Here is a 6020-nt window from a genome sequence, read left to right on the forward strand (position 1 = left end):
GAAGAGTATCTACTGCAGTAAGGAAGAAGTAATGTTATTTCCATTGAAGAAACAGTCCAATGTAGTCAACCTGCCACCAGGTTGCTAGCTAGTTACCCTAGGAAATCATGCCGCATCTGGGACTCAGTTTTGGTCTCTGTTGTTTGCAGATCTGGAACTCAGCAACAATAATCAAGATAAGGCTTGGTGAGTGGAAGTTCATGTTTTTGAGCTCAGGGGTAAACCCAATTACTGCCACTGTTTGTTTCCACCTTGTTCATGGGCCCATTGTGCAATGACAGGAATGGTGGCAGAAATAGACTGATATACACAGAATGGGTCATCCTGTTTCCTTGATTGCTGACCTCCTTCTCAGCTAAAATTACCTTTTGATGAGCATTTACATGGTATACAAACTGTCTTCACCTCATTTGACTATTTGCAGAAACCTATTCACACAATTTTTCTCCAGATGTCTTTCTCATTTTTCAATCATGCTCTTCCCATATCTCAGGCCATCCAGAAAATCCTCTGGCTTCAGGCTATGAATCAATAAATAATCATACATTCATCATTTCCTCATTCCATATAAAATGCATACCCCTGTGTATTTCTGAAAGTTCTGCCCAGTGTGAAGATTTCCCTTCACTGGTAACTTTCATGATTGTCCCAGAGAGGAAGAGTAATACCTTAGCTGTCCACTTGTGAGTTGTACCTGTATAACATGCAGAACCATCAGTAAATAAAGACCTTATCATCTCTTCCTCTGTCAACCAATTATAGGGCATACCTCATGAGGCTATAGTTGCAGACTTGGCAGAAGATGGTATTGTAATGGGAATAGAAACCATACCCATTTGGGAAACTTCTTCATCTAACTTGATTGTGGCTTCAGGACCTATTCTTTTCAAATCACATAATACAACTTTTATTTGAAAATAGGTTGATGTTGTGCACATGCTACTTTATGACTTGTTGGGTTGAATAATCCACAACTTATGATGAGCAGTTCAGGTAAATTAGTAGGTAAAATGTTGAATTTCCATTAAGGTCCAAGAGCTGTTTCCAAATGGAAAATAATTGTCTGTATATGATGGTAGAGCCTTACTCCAAAATCTCAAAAGTCTCTTATGCAGTTCACCTATAGGGTCTGCCAAATGTCCCAAAGAAGAGCATCTGCATCTGCCAATGGCACCAAAAGTAACATTGGGTCTACTATATCATATGGTCTAAATATAAAACACTGCACTCAGCAGCCTGGGCCTGATGAATAGCCTTCTCTTGTTTCAGGTCCCACTCAGAGGAAGAAACTTTCTGAATCACTTGGAATATGGGGCAGAGTAACAGGCCCAAGGGAGGAATGTACTGTCTCCAAAATTCCTATAGGCCCATTTAACACTGTCCTTTTTTATTGGTGGTATGAGAGGTCAGATGCAATTGCTTATTCTTTACCTTATAAGGAGTTCTTTTGCATGTCCCATGCATCTGGACTACTAAGAATTTCACTGAGGAAGGAGGTCTTTGAGAGATTTTTTAAAAAATTTATTTCCCATCCTCTGATATATACATATGTGTTACCAACAGGTTCAAGGTGGATGCTGCTTCTTGTTCACTTGTTCCAATTTTCAATATAGTAAACCAATGTGAAATTTTGTGGCAGAGACAGATGTTCAGGATTCCTAGAGAGTGTATGTACGTATGTATGTATGTATGTATGTATGTATGTATGTATGTAAGTAAGTAAGTAAGTAGGTATCCTTGAAGTATAACTGTAAAGACATACTGCTGGCCAGGCAACTGAAAGCAAAATTCTTCTGGTGATCCTTATGAAGAGGTACTGAGAAAAAAGCGTTTGATAGATCAGTAGGTGCATACCATGTACCAGGACATGTGTTAATCTTCTCAAGTAGAGAGCCATGTCTGATACAGCATCTGCAATAAGTCAATACTTTGATCGAGATTTTGATAGTCAACCATCATTCTCTACAATTCCTCTCTCTGTCATTTTCACTGACAAGATAGTAGAGTTGAAGAAAGTTGTTGGAGCTGCCACTCCTGCATCTTTCAAGTTCTTATGGTGGCTTTAATTTTTGAAGTTTTTCCAAGGGTGTAATACTGGCTTTGACATACTATTTTTTCTGACAGAGGCAACTCTAAAGGTTTTCATTTACCCTTTCTAATCATAAAATCCCTTACTCTACATGTCTGAGTACCAATATGGGAATTATGCTAAGCAATATGTATAGGATTAAAGCTGCATCTTTTGCAGTTGTCTCCACCCCATTTCTTAATTTTCTGAGAGTCTAGCTTCATGAAAGAAGTATAGGTGGGAGCCAAGTGTATTTTCATAACTATGCAAAGTTTATAGGTCCATTCCACTACCAAGAAGTATGCCATAGGCTGCTCAAAAATACCACTTAAGTGTTTGGGGGCAGGGCTTCTTAGAAAAGCTGCTAGGTTTTTGCTTCTAACACTGAGTCAGGAAGCCTCTCTTAAAGGAGCCATGCCTCCACTTGCCTCTAGCAAACAAAGTCCACCTGAGACAATGCTGCTATCAAGAATCCATGCTCGACTCTGCTCTTTCCTTTCTAAAATCCTTTTCTTTTTAAACTTTCTTAGGCTTTATATGAAAATTCTTGCCAAATGTTTGGGCACCATTTATAATTGGAGACTGTAATTTTGTTTTCAGACTAACCAGACCAAATAATCATATAAGACTATATTAATTAGAACAACTGCTTGACAAATAGCTCAGGCATATTGCTAGTTAGCTCTTAAATCTTAAATTGATCCATTTCTATTGTTTTATATTTAATCATGAAGCTAGTGGTTTACCAATAATGTTCTGTTATCTTTCTTCTTTGGCATCTACATGATACCTGCCTAACTCAACCTTCTTTCCTTCTCTATCTCTGCTTGGATTTCCTGCCTTGCAATATTCTGCCCTGTCATAGACCAAATCAGTTTTTTTTTTTTATTAACAAATGGTAGTAGAACATATTCACAGCAATAGAGGGACATTCCACATCAAACTACCACTAAAATCCATGTGAATGATTTCACCATAAAAGCTTTTTGCCTCTGATGCTCATTAGAAGTCAGATATTATGGTCATTGGTTTGCCTATGCTGCCCATTATAGTAACTATAATCACTTTGCCTTTGATGATTCAGTTCTGCCACCTTGCCCCTGCTACTTCAGGACCAAATTAAACCATTGTCTTTTATTTATCCAAAGGTAAAGCAGCATCTCTGACCCTAAGGTCTGGCTCAAGAAAATGGTAGAATACAAAGCTACTAATGTGCTGGTGCCCCCCACCCCCCACACACTACCATTTTGAGTTTAATAGAATTAGTGAAAGTCCTGTCTTCTGGATCTTCCCTTTGTGGAGGAACAGATTTTACACAAGTCTACTCCAGGATTTCATTTTTTTGAACCTTAGAATTTCTTCAACACTAAGCCAAGGAATATCAGGCCTCTACAACTCCTTTTCAATAGGCCATCTTTTTTCTTTAACTGTGTAAACTTTAACCTAGAGTGTCCACTCAGAAACCCATGTTATCAAACAGCCTAATCAGTTTTATGTTCCTTCCAATATTATCTTACTCACTTAACAAACTCATTAACATTAAACTCTTTTGTAGTGTAGTGAATTTCTGTGTTGACTATACTCTCCTCTAGGAACCTCTTGTGTTTATGACTGGTTATTGATCTAGAGGAAATAATTGACAGTTCCTGGGGAACAACATTAGGCTTGTTATTTCTTACATCTCCTTCAGAGAATGCCACAGATTGTTTAGTAGATAAAGAAGGATTAACTTTTGTACTGAAAGGTAGAAAAGGCAATATTTCAGTGAGCCTTGGAACCTTGTGTTGCCATGGTAAATGGCTTAGCTACATATTGTTTACCCTAGGAATGTGATTTTGACCAAAGAGAGTAAACTCCTGAAGTTTTTATCACTTCATGGCTCCTGTATGAAGAAGAGATTTTAGGCTACAGGAGAAGAAACTAGGAGGAATTAGAATTAGGAAAGGAAAACTAGAATAGAGACAGAAGAATAAAGAGACATGTTTTGCAGAGCACACCAGTGAGTTTTAGTTCACAAATTAAGTAAGATATTCACTTCTGTAGGTCAAGTTCCAGGCCCAAGAAATAACCCTTATCTCCCTCTGTGAGTTAAGTAGGACTGCAGACCTGCAGGCTCCAGAAATAATTAACATTCCCCCTGTTAAGTAAACATTTACAGGTCCTCAGCATTTCCTTATCCCTTTCTATGTGCTAGGGATGCCTCAAGAGCTGACATTCCAGCATCCTACCCTCCCCTGCCCTTTTCTGCTATATAACACTCCTGAGGAAAAAAACAAAATTGGCAGTTTGATCAGAATACAGACTTACTGTCTGTTTCTTGTTTCTCTTGCCCCTTCAGTTTTCCCCTCCAGGGCCCAAGCTCCTGATTTATGACCTGTTGGTTGGGACCAGAGCATGTGTGTGAGTAAGATTTCTCTCTCAGATTAGAAGAGCTCCTCTTTAGTCCCAGCACTAAAGAGGCAAAAGCAGGCAGATCTCTGTGAGTTCAAGGTCAGTTTGGTCTACAAAGCAAGTTCCAGGACAGGTTCCAAAGGTACACAAACAAACCCTGTCTTGAAAAACCAAACCAAAACAAACAAACAGAAAAATAAAACAAAACAAAACAAAAAGCAAAAACTATACTAGATTCACTTCATTAAAGTGTTCCTTCTGACATGAACTCTGAAGGAAATTCTTGTGGACCCTTTCTCCCCTATATCTTCATGCCTTTCTGACTCCAGCATCACTTCCCAAAATATTCACAGTACATCTGTCCTGCAACTCTACAAAGGCCTCTTTTTCCTTCAACTTTTAATAGTGGACCCTTAGCTTAACTGCCCAAAAGAAGAAAGAGAGGCGATAAAATAACAATCAGAAATAAATCAGGAAATATTACAACAGAAACAAATAACTTCAGAATTTTTAAAGAGAATATTTTAAAGACTTGTTTTCAATTAAGTTGAAAAGCCTAAAAGAAATATGTGAATTTCAAGATTCAGCCAAAACACAAAATCAGACCAAGAAGTCACCAACCTAAACAGACACATAACAAATGAAGAGATTGAAACAGTAATAAGAAGCTTTCCAGATTAAAAATCAAAGGCCTGATGGATTCATAGAAGAATTCTATCTGACTTAAAAGACTACTTAAGTTCTTTAAAAATGAAGCAGAAGTAGGACTCCCAAACTTCTGTGAAGTCAGTATCATTGTCATCTCAAAGCCAGATAAAGACACAACAACAACAACAACAAAAAAAAAAAAACTACAGGCCAATGTCCCCAGTGAACATAAACTAAAAAATGCTTAATAAAATACTTGCAAACAGAAAATAGACATACAGCAAAAAGATTATCTACCATGATTAAACTGATTAAATTGGTTAAATTTATGCAGCCCAGTAAATGTAACAAACCACATGAATAAATTTGAAACCCCAAAATATCTGATTATCTCAATAGATGCAGAAAAAGCCTTTAGCCAAATTTAATGTGCCTTTTTGCTAAAATACAAAATAATAAAGAAGTACAGAGAGCATATCTCAACATAATAAAAGCTTTCTATATAAAAGCCAACAGCCATCATCATCCTAAATGAAGAAACACAGAGACAATATCCTCTTCAGGTAGGAAAAAGCTTGGCTGTTCACTATCTCCACTCTTTTTTTATTATCCTCCAAATAATAGTTGGAGAAATAAGGCATATTAACCTTCATCAGGCAATGAAAGGAGATAGAGACAGAGACCCACGTAGGAGTACCGACAGAAATCTCAAGTCCAAATCAAGACAGAAGGAGAGAGAGCACAAGCAAGGAACTCAGGACCACGAGGGGTGCACCCACACACTGAGACAATGGGGATGTTCTATCGGGAACTCACCAAGGCCAGCTGGCCTGGATCTGAAAAAGCCTGGGATAAAACCAGTCTTGCTGAACATAGTGGACAATGAGGACTACGGAGAACTCAAGAACAATGG

This window comes from Alexandromys fortis, unplaced genomic scaffold, assembly GCF_014885135.2.
Source record: "Alexandromys fortis isolate MF-2015 unplaced genomic scaffold, M_Fortis_MF-2015_v1.1 scaffold_411, whole genome shotgun sequence".
NCBI lineage: Eukaryota > Metazoa > Chordata > Mammalia > Rodentia > Cricetidae > Alexandromys > Alexandromys fortis.